Source organism: Phyllobates terribilis, unplaced genomic scaffold, assembly GCF_046119375.1.
Source record: "Phyllobates terribilis strain yellow unplaced genomic scaffold, ASM4611937v1 Scaffold_10__3_contigs__length_209671492, whole genome shotgun sequence".
Taxonomy (NCBI): Eukaryota; Metazoa; Chordata; class Amphibia; order Anura; family Dendrobatidae; genus Phyllobates; species Phyllobates terribilis.
Window position 1 is genome coordinate 199,118,177 of NW_027362770.1, and position 26,666 is coordinate 199,144,842.

A 26,666-nucleotide genomic window follows, 5' to 3' on the forward strand; every position below is an offset into this window, starting at 1 on the left:
TACAGATGAGCAATGAACGTCCTCAGAGCCCTGAACCTGCACCTTCTCAATCAAGGCATGTATAATGAGCCATGAGCCTGCAGATCAATATTCAGAGAACACCAACTAAGCCCTGAACCTAAAGCTTCTCAATCAAGGCATGGACAATGAGCCATGAACCTGCAGAGCCACATGCAGGGAACACCAACTAAGCCCTGAACCTGCAGCTTCTTAAGGCATGAACAATGAGCAAAAACCTGCTGATCCACATGCAGGGACCACCAACAAAGCCCTGAACCTGCAGCTTCTCAATCAAGGCATGGACAATGAGCCATGCATCTTTAGATCCACATGCAGGGAACACCAACTAAGCCCTGAACCTGCAGCTTCTCAAACAAGGCATGGACAATGAGCCATGCATCTTTAGATCCACATGCAGGGAACACCAACTAAGCCCTGAACCTGTGGCTTCTCAATCAAGGCATGGACAATGAGCCATGAGCCTGCAGATCCACATGCAGGGAACACCAACTAAGCCCTGAACCTGCAGCTCCTAGAGCAACGAAACCTGTCCAATCTCCTACAATACAGGAAACCTTTTAGCACATAGTATCGCTCTGTGCATCCTAACATGAAGCTTCAGACCTCCCAGCCCGCCCTCCCCCCCCCATCATCACTACTTTCTGTCTCATATCCTGAGTGCCGGGAACCTCCAGATACATTTCCATCCATGTGTTACTCTTATCAGCGGCTCTTGTTAATCTCCAGCACTATTAGAGGCTGCAGAATTTACTGTTCCGGGTCCTTTATTGACCACAGTGGACCCGGCTGCCCTTCACCATATGTGGAGCGCTCGCTGCCGCTGCAGCACAATGGCCGCTTTGCGGGGGACGTCACCTCGCGGAGATCTTCTGATATCCATCCAGCTGTTTCTGGGAATGACTCTGGGAATAGATTTCTTCTTTGTAAATCCGACATTTGAAGTGTCCAAATGAGAACAAGAGATAAGAACAAAGCGGAAACCGAGATCAAAGGAGGAAAACAAAACCCATTATCCCCCATAAGAAAGGAGGATGAGGGGGGGAGTATAATAGACGAATAATTAACTTACTGATAAACTAATTAATAGCGAGTCACATGATCAGAGCGGAATATAGAGGCAAGGCGGGCGCTGCGGATGGAGGGACGGGGCACTTTAAGGGATTTTCTACTCTACACCATCTGCAATGGGGGCGCAGGATCTTATGCTCGAACCTTCATCTTATATAGGGATGGTGTGAAAAATAAGGGTCCTGAAGGAAGACCTCATTCTGGGAATTTTCCATTATATATGGACATGGTATAATAAAAAATAAACTTTCTAGTATATCTAACTACAGTCCTCCTGATCACCATTATTGGCGCTTCTTCATTTTTTTCATAGACTGTACAATATCTTCAGAAATAAATGGAAATGTACCAAAGTTATATCCTCAGGATTTTTTAATTAGTGTCCAAAGTAATAGAATAATAAAACATTGTTTTCCAACTTCCATGTTGCAATTTCAAAGAAGAAACAGAATAATCAGCATGTGCAGCAATAAAGGCCCCCCTAATTAATACTTGGTTGCCCCCCTAATTAATACTTGGTTGCCCCCCTAATTAATACTTGGTTGCCCCCTAATTAATACTTGGTTGCCACTCTAATACTTGGTTGCCCCCCTAATTAATACTTGGTTGCCCCTCTAATTAATACTTGGTTGCCCCCCTAATTAATACTTGGTTGCCCCCCCTTTGGCATTGCTGACGGCCTCCACACGTTTCTTGTAGCCATCTATAAGCTTCTTGCTCTTCTCTGGAGTTTTCTCCCATCATCCTTTGCAGTTTGTTCGAGCTCTTGAATGTTTGCCGGGTTCTTTTCCCCAATGGCAGAATGGGATTGAGGTCAGGACTCATTGTGGCCATTTTATAACCGTCCATTTTTTCTTTTTCCACCATTCCTGTGTACTTTTGGATGTGGCTTTGGGTCATTATCGTGCTGGAGGACCCATAATCTTCAACTCCAACCAAGTTTTCTTACACTGGGTAGGACATTTCGCTCTAAAATCTCTTGATAATTCTCTGATTTTGTGATTCCTGTGATACGGTCAAGGCCTCCAGTACCAGATGCAGCAAAGCAACTCCACAGCATTATGGATCCTCCACCATGCTTAACTGTTGGTAAGATGTTCTTTTCCTTATAAGCTTCATTGCGCCATCTGTAAACAAACTGTTGCTTTGCATTGCCAAAAATCTCTAGTTTTGTTTCATCTGTCCACAGAACATTTTCCCAGAAGGATTGTGGTTTGTCAAGTTACTCTTTGGCAAAGATCAGTCGTTCCTTTTTATGTTTTTTCTTCAGCAATGTTTTTTTCCTTGGCTTTCGCCCATAAACCTCTGCTTGGTTTAGTGTGCGGCATATTGTACTTGTTGAAACCATGACTCCAGACTGTTCCAGGTTGGCCTTCAGGTCTTTGGATGTTTGATGTGACGTTTTTTCCACCGTTCGCACCAACCTTCGAAGACATCTCTTGTCAAGTTTCCTCTTTCCCCCGCGTCCAGGGAGGTTCTTGACTGTTCAATGCTTGGCAAACTTCTTAATAACATTGCGCACTGCTGAAACTGTGATACCAAGGTGGTAGGAGATGGCTTTATACCCTTTGGAAGTCTTGTGTTTGCTAATAATAGCAGTTCTGATGCCCTTAGACAGCTCCTTTGTCTTCACCATTGTGACATAGGAACAGGGCCTACCATGTGGCTTTTTAAAAGTCCGAAGTCATCATTCATTGGCTAATTCATGTCACATGGGCACCGACAACTAATCACAGGAGAATCCTCTCTCTTGTGATTTACCACAGGCGAGTCACAATGTGTTTCCATAGTAAATGAATATAAAGGAGCTGATACCAGTGACAGCAGCTTTAGGGTTTTCTGTTTTCCCTCCATTGTTTTTTGTTATAAATTCTTGTTTCTCATTTGCTCTTTTGTATTTAACACGAGTCTCTATACAAGAAACGGCTTCACTGGATACATTGTGTCAGGAGATATTCCACATTATGTCCTTACACGTCCCAGGGCCAATAACCAGGAGCAGGACCGCACCGCTCCTAATTACCATTAATGCACAACCTACCACGATGTGACATTGGAGTCAGTTTATCCGGATCCATTGAGGGTCCGGCCCCGCAGTCTCGGACCTTCTCGCTCTGAACGGCCCCTTCTAACATTAGAAACCCCCATCTATGGCTTTAATCTTTGTCTTCGTCCGTGGCAGGAGAGACAATGGCGGCATTGAGAGGGCGGCGGGCCGGACAATAGGAATCTGTGGCTTCCATGAATCGGTCCAGTTTGGGGGGTTTGTTGCTGTGGTAATAAAAGGATGAACATAACGCCCAAGTGTTCAGACGAAACGTCCAAGACAGTGGGGAAAATGTGCACCTAATCCGGCCTCAGACGCACAATGGGCCTTTGGAGGATGTGTTTCCGAAAAGGCCACGGCTTCTGGTGGCGATGCCAAATATAACCGGGCCAGCTGTTGCCTGGTTTTTGTGTCCAGAGAATGTCATTGTGAGGGAGACGACTATGACTTCACTGATCGCCGCTCATAATGGACAATGGAGCAGTTATGGCGGCTGAGTGCGTCGCTGCGGCTCATCCTGTCTATAAAGAGGCATCGGAAAGACCGAATGTCATCACAAACATCAACTGATACAATGTAACGGAGCATCATACAATACATCTGCTGATACATTGTAACAGCACATCATACAAAACATCTACTGATACATTGTAATAGCACATCATACATTACATCTACTGATACAATGTAACAGCACATCATACATTACATCTACTGATACATTGTAACAGCACATCATACAATACATCTACTGATACAATGTAACAGCACATCATACATTACATCTACTGATACATTGTACCAGCACATCATACATTACATCTACTGATACAATGTAACAGCAAGTCATACATTACACCTACTGATACAATGTAACAGCACATCATACAATACATCTACTGATACATTGTAACAGCACATCATACATTACATCTACTGATACATTGTAACAGCACGTCATACATTACATCTACTGATACAATGTAACAGCACATCATACATTACATCTACTGATACATTGTAACAGAACATCATACATTACATCTACTCATAAAATGTAACAGCACATCATACATTACATCTACTGATACAATGTAACAGCACATCATACATTACATCTACTGATACAATGTAACAGCACATCATACATTACATCTACTGATGCAATGTAACAGCACATCATACATTGCATCTACTGATACAATGTAACAACACATCATACATTACATCTACCGATGCATTGTAACAGCACATCATACATTACATCTACTGATACATTGTAACAGAACATCATACATTACATCTACTGATACAATGTAACAGCACATCATACATTACATCTACTGATACAATGTAACAACACATCATACATTACATCTACTGATGCATTGTAACAGCACATCATACATTACATCTACTGATACATTGTAACAGAACATCATACATTACGTCTACTGATACAATGTAACAGCACATCATACATTACGTCTACTGATACAATGTAACAGCACATCATACATTACATCTACTGATACAATGTAACGGAGCATCATACATTACATCTACTGATACAATGTAACAACACATCATACATTACATCTACTGATACATTGTAACAGCACATCATACATTACATCTACTGATACATTGTAACAGAACATCATACATTACATCTACTGATACATTGTACCAGCACATCATACATTACATCTACTGAAACAATGTAACAACACATCATACATTACGTCTACTGATACAATGTAACAGCACATCATACATTACATCTACTGACACAATGTAACAGCACATAATACATTACATCTACTGATACAATGTAACGGAGCATCATACATTACATCTACTGATACATTGTACCAGCACATCATACATTACATCTACTGATACAATGTAACAGCACATCATACATTACATCTACTGATACAATGTAACAGCACATCATACATTACATATACTGATACAATGTAACGGAGCATCATACATTACATGTACTGATACATTGTAACACCACATCATACATTACATCTACTGATACAATGTAACAGCACATCATACATTACATATACTGATACAATGTAACAGCACATCATACATTACATCTACTGATACAATGTAACAGAACATCATACAATACATCTACTGATACAATGTAACAGCACATCATACATCTACTGATACAATGTAACAGCACATCATACAATACATCTACTGATACATTGTAACAGCACATCATACATTACGTCTACTGATACAATGTAACAGCACATCATACATTACGTCTACTGATACAATGTAACAGCACATCATACATTACATCTACTGATACATTGTACAAGCACATCATACATTACATCTACTGATACATTGTACCAGCACATCATACATTACGTCTACTGATACAATGTAACAACACATCATACATTACGTCTACTGATACAATGTAACAGCACATCTACTGATACAATGTAACAACACATCATACATTACATCTACTGATACAATGTAACAGCACATCATACATTACATCTACTGATACAATGTAACAGCACATCATACATTACGTCTACTGATACAATGTAACAGCACATCATACATTACATCTACTGATACAATGTAACAGCACATCATACAATACATCTACTGATACATTGTAACAGCACATCATACATTACGTCTACTGATACAATGTAACAGCACATCATACATTACGTCTACTGATACAATGTAACAGCACATCATACATTACATCTACTGATACATTGTACCAGCACATCATACATTACATCTACTGATACAATGTAACAGCACATCATACATTACGTCTACTGATACAATGTAACAACACATCATTCATTACGTCTACTGATACAATGTAACAGCACATCTACTGATACAATGTAACAGCACATCATACATTACATCTACTGATACAATGTAACAGCACATCATACATTACATCTACTGATACAATGTAACAGCACATCATACATTACATCTACTGATACAATGTAACAGCACATCATACATTACATCTACTGATACAATGTAACAGCACATCATACATTACGTCTACTGATACAATGTAACAACATATCATACATTACGTCTACTGATACAATGTAACAGCACATCATACATTACGTCTACTGATACAATGTAACAGCACATCATACATTACATCTACTGATACAATGTAACAGCACATCATACATTACGTCTACTGATACAATGTAACAACACATCTACTGATACAATGTAACAGCACATCATACATTACATCTACTGATACAATGTAACAGCACATCATACATTCCATCTACTGATACAATGTAACAGCACATCATACATTACATCTACTGATACAATGTAACAGCACATCATACATTACATCTACTGATACAATGTAACAGCACATCATACATTACATTTACTGATACAATGTAACAGCACATCATACATTACATCTACTGATACATTGTAACAGCACATCATACATTACGTCTACTGATACAATGTAACAGCACATCATACATTACATCTACTGATACAATGTAACAGCACATCATACATTACATTTACTGATACAATGTAACAGCACATCATACATTACATCTACTGATACATTGTAACAGCACATCATACATTACGTCTACTGATACAATGTAACAGCACATCATACATTACATCTACTGATACAATGTAACAGCACATCATACATTACATTTACTGATACAATGTAACAGCACATCATACATTACATCTACTGATACATTGTAACAGCACATCATACATTACGTCTACTGATACAATGTAACAGCACATCATACATTACATCTACTGATACAATGTAACAGCACAACATACATTACATCTACTGATACAATGTAACAGCACATCATACATTACGTCTACTGATACAATGTAACAGCACATCATACATTACATCTACTGATACAATGTAACAACACATCATACATTACATCTACTGAGACAATGTAACAGCACATCATACATTACATCTACTGATACAATGTAACAGCACATCATACATTACATCTACTGATACAATGTAACAGCACATCATACATTACATCTACTGATACATTGTAACGGAGCATCATACATTACATCTACTGATACATTGTACCAGCACATCATACATTACATCTACTGATACATTGTACCAGCACATCATACATTACATCTACTGATACAATGTAACAACACATCATACATTACATCTACTGATACATTGTACCAGCACATCATACATTACATCTACTGATACAATGTAACAACACATCATACATTACATCTACTGATGCATTGTAACAGCACATCATACATTACGTCTACTGATACAATGTAACAGCACATCATACATTACGTCTACTGATACAATGTAACAGCACATCATACAATACATCTACTGATACATTGTAACAGCACATCATACATTACATCTACTGATACAATGTAACAGCACATCATACATTACATCTACTGATACAATGTAACAGCACATCATATAATACATCTACTGATACATTGTAACAGCACATCATTCATTACGTCTACTGATACAATGTAACAGCACATCATACATTACGTCTACTGATACAATGTAACAACACATCATACATTACGTCTACTGATACAATGTAACAGCACATCTACTGATACAATGTAACAACACATCATACATTACATCTACTGATACAATGTAACAGCACATCATACATTTCATCTACTGATACAATGTAACAGCACATCATACATTACATCTACTGATACAATGTAACAGCACATCATACATTACATCTACTGATACAATGTAACAACACATCATACATTACGTCTACTGATACAATGTAACAACACATCATACATTACATCTACTGATACAATGTAACAGCACATCATACATTACATCTACTGATACAATGTAACAACACATCATACATTACGTCTACTGATACAATGTAACAGCACATCATACATTCCATCTACTGATACAATGTAACAGCACATCATATAATACATCTACTGATACATTGTAACAGCACATCATTCATTACGTCTACTGATACAATGTAACAGCACATCATACATTACGTCTACTGATACAATGTAACAGCACATCATACATTACATCTACTGATACAATGTAACAGCACATCATATAATACATCTACTGATACATTGTAACAGCACATCATTCATTACGTCTACTGATACAATGTAACAGCACATCATACATTACGTCTACTGATACAATGTAACAGCACATCATACATTCCATCTACTGATACAATGTAACAGCACATCATACATTACATCTACTGATACATTGTAACAGCACATCATACATTACATCTACTGATACATTGTAACAGCACATCATACATCTACTGATACATTGTAACAGCACATCATACAATACATCTACTCATACAATGTAACAGCACATCATACATTACATCTACTGATACAATGTAACAGCACATCATACATTACATGTACTGATACATTGTACCAGCACATCATACATTACATCTACTGATACATTGTAACAGCACATCATACATTACATCTACTGATACATTGTCACAGCACATCATACATTACATCTACTGTTACAATGTAACGGAGCATCATACATTACATCTACTGAAACAATGTAACGGAGCATCATACATTACATCTACTGATACAATGTAACAACACATCATACATTACATCTACTGATGCATTTTAACAGCACATCATACATTATGTCTACTGATACAATGTAACGGAGCATCATACATTACATCTACTGATACATTGTAACACCACATCATACATTACATCTACTGATACAATGTAACAGAACATCATACATTACATCTACTGATACAATGTAACGGAGCATCATACATTACATCTACTGATACATTGTACCAGCACATCATACATTACATCTACTGATACAATGTAACAGCACATCATACATTACATCTACTGATACAATGTAACAGCACATCATACATTACATCTACAGATGCATTGTAACAGCACATCATACATTACATCTACTGATACAATGTAACAGCACATCATACATTACGTCTACTGATACAATGTAACAGCACATCATACATTACGTCTACTGATACAATGTAACAGCACATCATACATTACATCTACTGATACAATGTAACAACACATCATACATTACATCTACTGATACAATGTAACAGCACATCATACATTACATCTACTGATACAATGTAACAACACATCATACATTACATCTACTGATACAATGTAACAGCACATCATACATTACGTCTACTGATACAATGTAACAGCACATCATACATTACATCTACTGATACATTGTAACACCACATCATACATTACATCTACTGATACAATGTAACACCACATCATACATTACATCTACTGATACAATGTAACAGCACATCATACATTACATCTACTGATACATTGTAACACCACATCATACATTACATCTACTGATACAATGTAACAGCACATCATACAATACATCTACTGTTACAATGTAACAGCACATCATACAATACATCTACTGATACAATGTAACAGCACATCATACATTACATCTACTGATACAATGTAACAACACATCATACATTACATCTACTGATACAATGTAACAGCACATCATACATTACGTCTACTGATACAATGTAACACCACATCATACATTACATCTACTGATACAATGTAACAGCACATCATACATTACATCTACTGATACATTGTAACAGCACATCATACATTACATCTACTGATACAATGTAACAGCACATCATACAATACATCTACTGATACATTGTAACAGCACATCATACAATACATCTACTGATACATTGTAACAGCACATCATACAATACATCTACTGTTACAATGTAACAGCACATCATACAATACATCTACTGATACAATGTAACAGCACATCATACATTACATCTACTGATACAATGTAACATAATGTTATTATTATAATCTGATACAATCAACAGATACCATAAAAGAGAACGTAATATGTATTTGTATATTAATTACATCAAATGATACAATGTCGCAAATTATCAACAACTGATACAATTATTATTATTATTTATTTCTATACCGCCGTTGATTCCATGGCGCTGTACATGAGAAGGGGTTACATGCCAGATACAGATATCACTTACAGTAAAGAACTAACAATGATAGACGGGTACAGAGGGAGGAGGACCCTGTCCCTGCAGGCTTACATTCTACAGATAGATTGTATATTATTATTATTTATATAGCGCCATTGATTCCATGGTGCTGTACATGAGAAGGGGTTACATACCAGATATAGATATCACTTACAGTAAAGAACTAACAATGATAGACGGGTACAGAGGGAGGAGGACCCTGCCCCTGCGGGCTTACATTCTACAGATACATTGTATATTATTATTATTTATATAGCGCCATTGATTCCATGGTGCTGTACATGAGAAGAGGTTACATACCAGATACAGATATCACTTACAGTAAAGAACTAACAATGATAGACGGGTACAGAGGGAGGAGGACCCTGCCCCTGCGGGCTTACATTCTACAGATACATTGTATATTATTATTATTTATATAGAGCCATTGATTCCATGGTGCTGTACATGAGAAGAGGTTACATACCAGATACAGATATCACTTACAGTAACTAACAATAATAGATGGGTACAGAGGGAGGAGGACCCTGCCCCTGCGAGCTTGCATTCTACAGATACATTGTATATTATTATTATTTATATAGCGCCATTGATTCCATGGTGCTGTACATGAGAAGGGGTTACATACCAGATACAGATATCACTTACAGTAAACTAACAATGATAGACGGGTACAGAGAGAGGAGGACCCTGCCCCTGGGGGCTTACATTCTACAGATACATTGTATATTATTATTATTTATATAGCGCCATTGATTCCATGGTGCTGTACATGAGAAGGGGTTACATACCAGATACAGATATCACTTACAGTAAAGAACTAACAATGATAGACGGGTACAGAGGGAGGAGGACCCGGCCCCTGGGGGCTTACATTCTACAGATACATTGTACATTATTATTATTTATATAGCGCCATTGATTCCATGGTGCTGTACATGAGAAGGGGTTACATACCAGATACAGATATCACTTACAGTAAAGAACTTACACTGATAGACGGGTACAGAGGGAGGAGGACCCTGCCCCTGCGGGCTTACATTCTACAGATACATTGTATATTATTATTATTTATATAGCGCCATTGATTCCATGGCGCTGTACATGAGAAGGGGTTACATACCAGATACAGATATCACTTACAGTAAAGAACTAACAATGATAGACGGGTACAGAGGGAGGAGGACCCTGCCCCTGGGGGCTTACATTCTACAGATACATTGTATATTATTATTATTTATATAGCGCCATTGATTCCATGGTGCTGTACATGAGAAGGGGTTACATGCCAGATACAGATATCACTTACAGTAAAGAACTAACAATGATAGACGGGTACAGAGGGAGGAGGACCCTGCCCCTGGGGGCTTACATTCTACAGATACATTGTATATTATTATTATTTATATAGCGCCATTGATTCCATGGCGCTGTACATGAGAAGGTGTTACATACCATATACAGATATCACTTACAGTAAACTAACAATGATAGACGGGTACAGAGGGAAGAGGACCCTGCCCCTGGGAGCTTACATTCTACAGATACATTGTATATTATTATTATTTATATAGCTCCATTGATTCCATGGTGCTGTACATGAGAAGAGGTTACATACCAGATACAGGTATCACTTACAGTAAAGAACTAACAATGATAGACGGGTACAGAGGGAGGAAGACTCTGCCCCTGCGGGCTTACATTCTACAGATACATTGTATATTATTATTATTTATATAGCACCATTGATTCCATGGTGCTGTACATGAGAAGGGGTTACATACCAGATACAGATTTCACTTACAGTAAAGAACTAACAATGATAGACGGGTACAGAGGGAGGAGGACCCTGCCCCCGGGGGCTTACATTCTACAGATACATTGTATATTATTATTATTTATATAGCGCCATTGATACCATGGTGCTGTACATGAGAAGGGGTTACATACCAGATACAGATATCACTTACAGTAAAGAACTAACAATGATAGACGGGTACAGAGGGAGGAGGACCCTGCCCCTGCGGGCTTACATTCTACAGATACATTGTATATTATTATTATTTATATAGCACCATTGATTCCATGGTGCTGTACATGAGAAGGGGTTACATACCAGATACAGATATCACTTACAGTGAAGAACTAACAATGATAGACGGGTACAGAGGGAGGAGGACTCTGCTCCTGGGGGCTTACATTCTACAGATACATTGTATATTATTATTATTTATATAGCACCATTGATTCCATGGTGCTGTGCATGAGAAGGGGTTACATACCAGATACAGATATTACTTACAGTAAAGAACTAACAATGATAGACGGGTACAGAGGGAGGAGGACCCTGCCCCTGCGTGCTTACATTCTACTGATACATTGTATATTATTATTATTTATATAGCACCATTGATTCCATGGTGCTGTACATGAGAAGGGGTTACATACCAGATACAGATATCACTTACAGTAACTAACAATGACAGACGGGTACAGAGGAAGGAGGACCCTGCCCCTGGGGGCTTACATTCTACAGATACATTGTATATTATTATTATTTATATAGCGCCATTGATTCCATGGTGCTGTACATGAGAAGAGGTTACATACCAGATACAGATATCACTTACAGTAAAGAACTAACAATGATAGACGGGTACAGAGGGAGGAGGACCCTGCCCCTGCGGGCTTACATTCTACAGATACATTGTATATTATTATTATTTATATAGAGCCATTGATTCCATGGTGCTGTACATGAGAAGAGGTTACATACCAGATACAGATATCACTTACAGTAACTAACAATGATAGACGGGTACAGAGGGAGGAGGACCCTGCCCCTGCGAGCTTACATTCTACAGATACATTGTATATTATTATTATTTATATAGCGCCATTGATTCCATGGTGCTGTACATGAGAAGGGGTTACATACCAGATACAGATATCACTTACAGTAAAGAACTAACAATGATAGACGGGTACAGAGGGAGGAGGACCCTGCCCCTGCGGGCTTACATTCTACAGATACATTGTATATTATTATTATTTATATAGCACCATTGATTCCATGGTGCTGTACATGAGAAGGGGTTACATACCAGATACAGATATCACTTACAGTGAAGAACTAACAAGGATAGACGGGTACAGAGGGAGGAGGACCCTGCCCCTGCGGGCTTACATTCTACAGATACATTGTATATTATTATTATTTATATAGCGCCATTGATTCCATGGTGCTGTACATGAGAAGAGGTTACATACCAGATACAGATATCACTTACAGTAAAGAACTAACAATGATAGACGGGTACAGAGGGAGTAGGACCCTGCCCCTGCGGGCTTACATTCTACAGATACATTGTATATTATTATTATTTATATAGAGCCATTGATTCCATGGTGCTGTACATGAGAAGAGGTTACATACCAGATACAGATATCACTTACAGTAACTAACAATGATAGACGGGTACAGAGGGAGGAGGACCCTGCCCCTGCGAGCTTACATTCTACAGATACATTGTATATTATTATTATTTATATAGCGCCATTGATTCCATGGTGCTGTACATGAGAAGGGGTTACATACCAGATACAGATATCACTTACAGTAAACTAACAATGATAGACGGGTACAGAGAGAGGAGGACCCTGCCCCTGGGGGCTTACATTCTACAGATACATTGTATATTATTATTATTTATATAGCGCCATTGATTCCATGGTGCTGTACATGAGAAGGAGTTACATACCAGATACAGATATCACTTACAGTAAAGAACTAACAATGATAGACGGGTACAGAGGGAGGAGGACCCTGCCCCTGCGGGCTTACATTCTACAGATACATTGTATATTATTATTATTTATATAGCGCCATTGAATCCATGGAGCTGTACATGAGAAGGGGTTACATACCAGATACAGATATCACTTACAGTAAAGAACTAACAATGATAGACGGTACAGAGGGAGGGAACCCTGCCCCTGCGGGCTTACATTCTACAGATACATTGTATATTATTATTGTTTATATAGCGCAATTGACTCCATGGCGCTGTACATGAGAAGGTGTTACATACCAGAAACAGATATCACTTACAGTAAAGAACTAACAATGATAGACGGGTACAGAGGGAGGAGGACCCTGCCCCTGGAGGCTTACATTCTACAGATACATTGTATGTTATTATTATTTATATAGCGCCATTGAATCCATGGTGCTGTACATGAGAATGGGTTACATACCAGATACAGATATCACTTACAGTAAAGAACTAACAATGATAGACGGGTACAGAGGGAGGAGGACCCTGCCCCTGGGGGGCTTACATTCTACAGATACATTGTATATTATTATTATTTATATAGCGCCATTGATTCCATGGCGCTGTACATGAGAAGGGGTTACATACCAGATACAGATATCACTTACAGTAAACTAACAATGATAGACGGGTACAGAGGGAGGAGGACCCTGCCCCTGTGAGCTTACATTCTACAGATACATTGTATATTATTATTATTTATATAGCTCCATTGATTCCATGGTGCTGTACATGAGAAGAGGTTACATACCAGATACAGGTATCACTTACAGTAAAGAACTAACAATGATAGACGGGTACAGAGGGAGGAGGACCCTGCCCCTGCGGGCTTACATTCTACAGATACATTGTATATTATTATTATTTATATAGCGCCATTGATTCCCTGGTGCTGTACATGAGAAGAGGTTACATACCAGATACAGATATCACTTACAGTAAAGAACTAACAATGATAGACGGGTACAGAGGGAGGAGGACTCTGCCCCTGCGGGCTTACATTCTACAGATACATTGTATATTATTATTATTTATATAGCACCATTGATTCCATGGTGCTGTACATGAGAAGGGGTTACATACCAGATACAGATATCACTTACAGTAAAGAACTAACAATGATAGACGGTACAGAGGGAGGAGGACCCTGCCCCTGCGGGCTTACATTCTACAGATACATTGTATATTATTATTATTTATATAGCACCATTGATTCCATGGTGCTGTACATGAGAAGGGGTTACATACCAGATACAGATATCACTTACAGTGAAGAACTAACAATGATAGACGGGTACAGAGGGAGGAGGACTCTGCCCCTGGGGGCTTACATTCTACAGATACATTGTATATTATTATTATTTATATAGCGCCATTGATGCCATGGTGCTGTACATGAGAAGGGGTTACATACCAGATACAGATATCACTTACAGTAACTAACATTGATAGACGGGTACAGAGGGAGGAGGACCCTGCCCCTGCGGGCTTACATTCTACAGATACATTGTATATTATTATTATTTATATAGCACCATTGATTCCATGGTGCCGTACATGAGAAGGGGTTACATACCAGATACAGATATCACTTACAGTAAAGAACTAACAATGATAGACGTGTACAGAGGGAGGAGGACCCTGCCCCTGCGGGCTTACATTCTACAGATACATTGTATATTATTATTATTTATATAGCACCATTGATTCCATGGTGCTGTACATGAGAAGGGGTTACATACCAGATACAGATATCACTTACAGTAAAGAACTAACAATGATAGATGGGTACAGAGGGAGGAGGACCCTGCCCCTGCGGGCTTACATTCTACAGATACATTGTATATTATTATTATTTATATAGCACCATTGATTCCATGGTGCTGTACATGAGAAGGGTTTACATACCAGATACAGATATCACTTACAGTAAACTAACAATGATAGACGGGTACAGAGGGAGGAGGACCCTGCCCCTGCGTGCTTACATTCTACAGATACATTGTATATTATTATTATTTATATAGCTCCATTGATGCCATGGTGCTGTACATGAGAAGGGGTTACATACCAGATACAGATATCACTTACAGTAAAGAACTAACAATGATAGACGGGTACAGAGGGAGGAGGACCCTGCCCCTGCGGGCTTACATTCTACAGATACATTGTATATTATTATTATTTATATAGCTCCATTGATTCCATGGTGCTGTACATGAGAAGAGGTTACATACCAGATACAGATATCACTTACAGTAAAGAACTAACAATGATAGACGGGTACAGAGGGAGGAGGACCCTGCCCCTGGGGGCTTACATTCTACAGATACATTGTATATTATTATTATTTATATAGAACCATTGATGCCATGGTGCTGTACATGAGAAGGGGTTACATACCAGATACAGATATCACTTACATTAAAGAACTAACAATAATAGACGGGTACAAAGGGAGGAGGACCCTGCCCCTGCGGGCTTACATTCTACAGATACATTGTATATTATTATTATTTATATAGCGCCATTGATTCCATGGTGCTGTACATGAGAAGGGGTTACATACCAGATACAGATATCACTTACAGTAAAGAACTAACAATGATAGACGGGTACAGAGGGAGGAGGACCCTGCCCCTGCGGGCTTACATTCTACAGATACATTGTATATTATTATTATTTATATAGCTCCATTGATTCCATGGTGCTGTACATGAGAAGGGGTTACATACCAGATACAGATATCACTTACAGTAAAGAACTAACAATGATAGACGGGTACAGAGGGAGGAGGACCCTGCCCCTGCGGGCTTATATTCTACAGATACATTGTATATTATTATTATTTATATAGCTCCATTGATTCCAGGGTGCTGTACATGAGAAGGGGTTACATACCAGATACAGATATCACTTACAGTAAAGAACTAACAATGATAGACGGGTACAGAGGGAGGAGGACCCTGCCCCTGCGAGCTTACATTCTACAGATACATTGTATATTATTATTATTTATATAGCTCCATTGTTTCCATGGTGCTGTACATGAGAAGGGGTTACATACCAGATACAGATATCACTTACAGTAAAGAACTAACAATGATAGACGGTACAGAGGGAGGAGGACCCTGCCCCTGGGGGCTTACATTCTACAGATACATTGTATATTATTATTATTTATATAGCACCATTGATTCCATGGTGCTTTACATAAGGGGTTACATACCAGATACAGATATCACTTACAGTAAACTAACAATGATAGACGGGTACAGAGGGAGGAGGACCCTGCCCCTGCAGGCTTACATTCTACAGATACATTGTATATTATTATTATTTATATAGCTCCATTGATGTCATGGTGCTGTACATGAGAAGGGGTTACATACCAGATACAGATATCACTTACAGTAAAGAACTAACAATGATAGACGGGTACAGAGGGAGGAGGACCCTGCCCCTGGGGGCTTACATTCTACAGATACATTGTATATTATTATTATTTATATAGCTCCATTGATTCCATGGTGCTGTACATGAGAAGGGGTTACATACCAGATACAGATATCACTTACAGTAAAGAGCTAACAATGATAGACGGGTACAGAGGGAGGAGGACCCTGCCCCTGGGGGCTTACATTCTACAGATACATTGTATATTATTATTATTTATATAGCTCCATTGATTCCATGGTGCTGTACATGAGAAGGGGTTACATACCAGATACAGATATCACTTACAGTAACTAACAATGATAGACGGGTACAGTGGGAGGAGGACCCTGCCCCTGGGGGCTTACATTCTACAGATACATTGTATATTATTATTATTTATATAGCACCATTGATTCCATGGTGCTGTACATGAGAAGGGGTTACATACCAGATACAGATATCACTTACAGTAACTAACAATTATAGACGGGTACAGAGGGAGGAGGACGCTGCCCCTGGGGGCTTACATTCTACAGATACATTGTATATTATTATTATTTATATAGTACCATTGATTCCATGGTGCTGTACATGAGAAGGTGTTACATACCAGATACAGATATCACTTACAGTAAACTAACAATGATAGACGGGTACAGAGGGAGGAGGACCCTGCCCCTGCGGGCTTACATTCTACAGATACATTGTATATTATTATTATTTATATAGCACCATTGATTCCATGGTGCTGTACATGAGAAGGGGTTACATACCAGATACAGATATCACTTACAGTAAAGAACTAACAATGATAGACGGGTACAGAGGGAGGAGGACCCTGCCCCTGCGGGCTTACATTCTACAGATACATTGTATATTATTAATATTTATATAGCACCATTGATTCCATGGTGCTGTACATGAGAAAGGGTTACATACCAGATACAGATATCACTTACAGTAAACTAACAATGATAGACGGGTACAGAGGGAGGAGGACCCTGCCCCTGAGAGCTTACATTCTACAGATACATTGTATATTATTATTATTTATATAGCTCCATTGATTCCATGGTGCTGTACATGAGAAGGGGTTACATACCAGATACAGATATCACTTACAGTAACTAACAATTATAGACGGGTACAGAGGGAGGAGGACGCTGCCCATGGGGGCTTGCATTCTACAGATACATTGTATATTATTATTATTTATATAGCACCATTGATTCCATGGTGCTGTACATGAGAAGGTGTTACATACCAGATACAGATATCACTTACAGTAAAGAACTAACAATGATAGACGGGTACAGAGGGAGGAGGACGCTGCCCCTGTGGGCTTACATTCTACAGATACATTGTATATTATTATTATTTATATAGCTCCATTGATTCCATGGTGCTGTACATGAGAAGGGGTTACATACCAGATACAGATATCACTTACAGTAAAGAACTAACAATGATAGACAGGTACAGAGGGAGGAGGATCCTGCCCCTGGGGGCTTACATTCTACAGATACATTGTATATTATTATTATTTATATAGCTCCATTGATTCCATGGTGCTGTACATGAGAAGGGGTTACATACCATATACAGATATCACTTACAGTAACTCACAATGATAGACGGGTACAGAGGGAGGAGGACCCTGCCCCTGGGGGCTTACATTCTACAGATACATTGTATATTATTATTATTTATATAGCTCCATTGATTCCATGGTGCTGTACATGAGAAGGGGTTACATACCATATACAGATATCACTTACAGTAACTCACAATGATAGACGGGTACAGAGGGAGGAGGACCCTGCCCCTGGGGGCTTACATTCTACAGATACATTGTATATTATTATTATTTATATAGAGCCATTGATTCCATGGTGCTGTATATAAGAAGAGGTTACATACCAGATACAGATATCACTTACAGTAAAGAACTAACAATGATAGACAGGTACAGAGGGAGGAGGATCCTGCCCCTGGGGGCTTACATTCTACAGATACATTGTATATTATTATTATTTATATAGCTCCATTGATTCCATGGTGCTGTACATGAGAAGGGGTTACATACCATATACAGATATCACTTACAGTAACTCACAATGATAGACGGGTACAGAGGGAGGAGGACCCTGCCCCTGGGGGCTTACATTCTACAGATACATTGTATATTATTATTATTTATATAGAGCCATTGATTCCATGGTGCTGTACATGAGAAGGGGTTACATACCAGATACAGATATCACTTACAGTAAAGAACTAACAATGATAGACGGGTACAGAGGGAGGAGGACCCTGCCCCTGGGGGCTTACATTCTACAGATACATTGTATATTATTATTATTTATATAGCGTCATTGATGCCATGGTGCTGTACATGAGAAGGGGTTACATACCAGATACAGTTATCACTTACAGTAAAGAACTAACAATGATAGACGGGTACAGAGGGAGGAGGACCCTGCCCCTGGGGGCTTACATTCTACAGATACATTGTATATTATTATTATTTATATAGCACCATTGATTCCATGGTGCTGTACATGAGAAGAGGTTACATACCAGATACAGATATCACTTACAGTAAAGAACTAACAATGATAGACGTGTACAGAGGGAGGAGGACCCTGCCCCTGCGGGCTTACATTCTACAGATACATTGTATATTATTATTATTTATATAGCTCCATTGATTCCATGGTGCTGTACATGAGAAGGGGTTACATACCAGATACAGATATCACTTACAGTAAAGAACTAACAATGATAGACGGGTACAGAGGGAGGAGGACCCTGCCCCTGCGGGCTTACATTCTACAGATACATTGTATATTATTATTATTTATATAGCTCCATTGATTCCATGGTGCTGTACATGAGAAGGGGTTACATACCAGATACAGATATCACTTACAGTAAAGAACCAACAATGATAGACGGGTACAGAGGGAGGAGGACCCTGCCCCTGCGGGCTTACATTCTACAGATACATTGTATATTATTATTATTTATATAGCTCCATTGATTCCATGGTGCTGTACATGAGAAGTGGTTACATACCAGATACAGATATCACTTACAGTAAAGAACTAACAATGATATACGGTACAGAGGGAGGAGGACCCTGCCCCTGGGGGCTTACATTCTACAGATACATTGTATATTATTATTATTTATATAGCTCCATTGATTCCATAGTGCTGTACATGAGAATGGGTTACATACCAGATACAGATATAACTTACAGTAAAGAACTAACAATGATAGACGGGTACAGAGGGAGAAGGACCCTGCCCCTGCGGGCTTACATTCTACAGATACATTGTATATTATTATTATTTATATAGCTCCATTGATTCCATGGTGCTGTACATGAGAAGGGGTTACATACCAGATACAGATATAACTTACAGTAAAGAACTAACAATGATAGACGGGTACAGAGGGAGGAGTACCCTGCCCCTGTGGGCTTACATTCTACAGATACATTGTATATTATTATTATTTATATAGCGCCATTGATGCCATGGCGCTGTACATGAGAAGGGGTTACATACCAGATACAGATATCACTTACAGTAACTAACAATGATAGACGGGTACAGAGGGAGGAGGACCCTGCCCCTGGGGGCTTACATTCTACAGATACATTGTATATTATTATTATTTATATAGCACCATTGATTCCATGGTGCTGTACATGAGAAGGGGTTACATACCAGATACAGATATCACTTACAGTAAAGAACTAACAATGATAGACGGGTACAGAGGGAGGAGGACCCTGCCCCTGGGGGCTTACATTCTACAGATACATTGTATCTTATTATTATTTATATAGCATCATTGATGCCATGGTGCTGTACATGAGAAGGGGTTACATACCAGATACAGATATCACTTACAGTAAAGAACTAACAATGATAGATGTGCACAGAGGGAGGAGGACCCTGCCGCTGCGGGCTTACATTCTACAGATACATTGTATATTATTATTATTTATATAGCACCATTGATTCCATGGTGCTGTACATGAGAAGGGGTTACATACCAGATACAGATATCACTTACAGTAAAGAACTAACAATGATAGACGGGTACAGAGGGAAGAGGACCCTGCCCCTGGGGACTTACATTCTACAGATACATTGTATATTATTATTATTTATATAGCTCCATTGATTCCATGGTGCTGTACATGAGAAGGGGTTACATACCAGATACAGATATCACTTACAGTAAAGAACTAACAATGATAGACGGGTACAGAGGGAGGAGGACCCTGCCCCCGGGGGCTTACATTCTACAGATACATTGTATATTATTATTATTTATATAGCTCCATTGATTCCATGGTGCTGTACATGAGAAGGGGTTACATACCAGATACAGATATCACTTACAGTAAAGAAGTAACAATGATAGACGGGTACAGAGGGAGGAGGACCCTGCCCCTGCGGGCTTACATTCTACAGATCCATTGTATATTATTATTATTTATATAGCTCCATTGATTCCATGGTGCTGTACATGAGAAGGGGTTACATACCAGATACAGATATCACTTACAGTAAAGAACTAACAATGATAGATGGGTACAGAGGGAGGAGGACCCTGCCCCTGCGGGCTTACATTCTACAGATATATTGTATATTGTTATTATTTATATAGCTCCATTGATTCCATGGTGCTTTACATGAGAAGGGGTTACATACCAGATACAGATATCACTTACAGTAAAGAATTAACAATGATAGACGGGTACAGAGGGAGGAGGACCCTGCCCCTGCGGGCTTACATTCTACAGATACATTGTATATTATTATTATTTATATAGCTCCATTGATTCCATGGTGCTGTACATGAGAAGGGGTTACATACCAGATACAGATATCACTTACAGTAAAGAACTAACAATGATAGATGGGTACAGAGGGAGGAGGACCCTGCCGCTACGGGCTTACATTCTACAGATACATTGTATATTATTATTATTTATATAGCGCCATTGATGCCATGGTGCTGTACATGAGAAGGGGTTACATACCAGATACAGATATCACTTACAGTAAAGAACTAACAATGATAGACGTGTACAGAGGGAGGAGGACCCTGCCCCTGCGGGCTTACATTCTACAGATACATTGTATATTATTATTATTTATATAGCACCATTGATGCCATGGTGCTGTACATGAGAAGGGGTTACATACCAGATACAGATATCACTTACAGTAAAGAACTAACAATGATAGACGTGTACAGAGGGAGGAGGACCCTGCCCCTGCGGGCTTACATTCTACAGATACATTGTATATTATTAATATTTATATAGCACCATTGATTCCATGGTGCTGTACATGAGAAGGGGTTACATACCAGATACAGATATCACTTACAGTAAAGAACTAACAATGACAGACGGTACAGAGGGAGGAGGACCCTGCCCCTGGGGGCTTACATTCTACAGATACATTGTATATTATTATTATTTATATAGCTCCATTGATTCCATAGTGCTGTACATGAGAATGGGTTACATACCAGATACAGATATAACTTACAGTAAAGAACTAACAATGATAGACGGGTATAGAGGGAGGAGGACCCTGTCCCTGGGGGCTTACATTCTACAGATACATTGTATATTATTATTATTTATATAGCGCCATTGATTCCATGGTGCTGTACATGAGAAGGGGTTACATACCAGATACAGATATCACTTACAGTAAAGAACTAACAATGATAGACGTGTACAGAGGGAGGAGGACCCTGCCTCTGCGGGCTTACATTCTACAGATACATTGTATATTATTATTATTTATATAGCACCATTGATGCCATGGTGCTGTACATGAGAAGGGGTTACGTACCAGATACAGATATCACTTACAGTAAAGAACTAACAATGATAGATGGGTACAGAGGGAGGAGGACCCTGCCCCCGGGGGCTTACATTCTACAGATACATTGTATATTATTATTATTTATATAGAGCCATTGATTCCATGGTGCTGTACATTAGAAGGGGTTACATACCAGATATAGATATCACTTACAGTAACTAACAATGATAGACGGGTACAGAGGGAGGAGGACGCTGCCCCTGGGGGCTTACATTCTACAGATACATTGTATATTATTATTATTTATATAGCACCATTGATTCCATGGTGCTGTACATGAGAAGGTGTTACATACCAGATACAGATATCACTTACAGTAAACTAACAATGATAGACGGGTACAGAGGGAGGAGGACCCTGCCCCTGCAGGCTTACATTCTACAGATACGTTGTATATTATTATTATTTATATAGCTCCATTGATTCCATGGTGCTGTACATGAGAAGGGGTTACATACCAGATAGAGATATCACTTACAGTAAAGAACTAACAATGATAGACGGGTGCAGAGAGAGGAGGACCCTGCCCCTGGGGGCTTACATTCTACAGATACATTGTATATTATTATTATTTATATAGCTCCATTGATTCCATGGTGCTGTACATGAGAAGGGGTTACATACCAGATACAGATATCACTTACAGTAAAGAGCTAACAATGATAGACGGGTACAGAGGGAGGAGGACCCTGCCCCTGCGGGCTTACATTCTACAGATACATTGTATATTATTATTATTTATATAGCGCCATTGATGCCATGGCGCTGTACATGAGAAGGGGTTACATACCAGATACAGATATCACTTACAGTAACTAACAATGATAGACGGGTACAGAGGGAGGAGGACCCTGCCCCTGTGGGCTTACATTCTACAGATACATTGTATATTATTATTATTTACATAGCGCCATTGATGCCATGGCGCTGTACATGAGAAGGGGTTACATACCAGATACAGATATCACTTACAGTAACTAACAATGATAGACGGGTACAGAGGGAGGAGGACCCTGCCCCTGGGGGCTTACATTCTACAGATACATTGTATATTATTATTATTTATATAACACCATTGATTCCATGGTGCTGTACATGGGAAGGGGTTACATACCAGATACAGATATCACTTACAGTAAAGAACTAACAATGATAGACGGGTACAGAGGGAGGAGGACCCTGCCCCTGGGGGCTTACATTCTACAGATACATTGTATATTATTATTATTTATATAGCACCATTGATTCCATGGTGCTGTACATGAGAAGGGGTTACATACCAGATACAGATATCACTTACAGTAAAGAACTAACAATGATAGACGGGTACAGAGGGAGGAGGACCCTGCCCCTGGGGGCTTACATTCTACAGATAGATTGTATATTATTATTATTTATATAGCTCCATTGATTCCATGGTGCTGTACATGAGAAGGGGTTACATACCAGATACAGATATCACTTACAGTAAAGAACTAACAATGATAGACGGGTACAGAGGGAGGAGGACCCTGCCCCCGGGGGCTTACATTCTACAGATACATTGTATATTATTATTATTTATATAGCTCCATTGATTCCATGGTGCTGTACATGAGAAGGGGTTACATACCAGATACAGATATCACTTACAGTAAAGAGCTAACAATGATAGACGGGTACAGAGGGAGGAGGACCCTGCCCCTGTGGGCTTACATTCTACAGATACATTGTATATTATTATTATTTATATAGCTCCATTGATTCCATGGCGCTGTACATGAGAAGGGGTTACATACCAGATACAGATATCACTTACAGTAACTAACAATGATAGACGGGTACAGTGGGAAGAGGACCCTGCCCCTGGGGGCTTACATTCTACAGATACATTGTATATTATTATTATTTATATAGCACCATTGATTCCATGGTGCTGTACATGAGAAGGGGTTACATACCAGATACAGATATCACTTACAGTAACTAACAATTATAGACGGGTACAGAGGGAGGAGGACGCTGCCCCTGGGGGCTTACATTCTACAGATACATTGTATATTATTATTATTTATATAGTACCATTGATTCCATGGTGCTGTACATGAGAAGGGGTTACATACCAGATACAGATATCACTTACAGTAACTAACAATTATAGACGGGTACAGAGGGAGGAGGACGCTGCCCCTGCGGGCTTACATTCTACAGATACATTGTATATTATTATTATTTATATAGCTCCATTGATTCCATGGTGCTGTACATGAGAAGGTGTTACATACCAGATACAGATATCACTTACAGTAAACTAACAATGATAGATGGGTACAGAGGGAGGAGGACCCTGCCCCTGGGGGCTTACATTCTACAGATACATTGTATATTATTATTATTTATATAGCACCATTGATTCCATGGTGCTGTACATGAGAAGGTGTTACATACCAGATACAGATATCACTTACAGTAAACTAACAATGATAGACGAGTACAGAGGGAGGAGGACCCTGCCCCTGCAGGCTTACATTCTACAGATACGTTGTATATTATTATTATTTATATAGCTCCATTGATTCCATGGTGCTGTACATGAGAAGGGGTTACATACCAGATAGAGATATCACTTACAGTAAAGAACTAACAATGATAGACGGGTGCAGAGGGAGGAGGACCCTGCCCCTGGGGGCTTACATTCTACAGATACATTGTATATTATTATTATTTATATAGCTCCATTGATTCCATGGTGCTGTACATGAGAAGGGGTTACACACCAGATACAGATATCACTTACAGTAAAGAGCTAACAATGATAGACGGGTACAGAGGGAGGAGGACCCTGCCCCTGCGGGCTTACATTCTACAGATACATTGTATATTATTATTATTTATATAGCGCCATTGATGCCATGGCGCTGTACATGAGAAGGGGTTACATACCAGATACAGATATCACTTACAGTAACTAACAATGATAGACGGGTACAGAGGGAGGAGGACCCTGCCCCTGTGGGCTTACATTCTACAGATACATTGTATATTATTATTATTTATATAGCGCCATTGATGCCATGGCGCTGTACATGAGAAG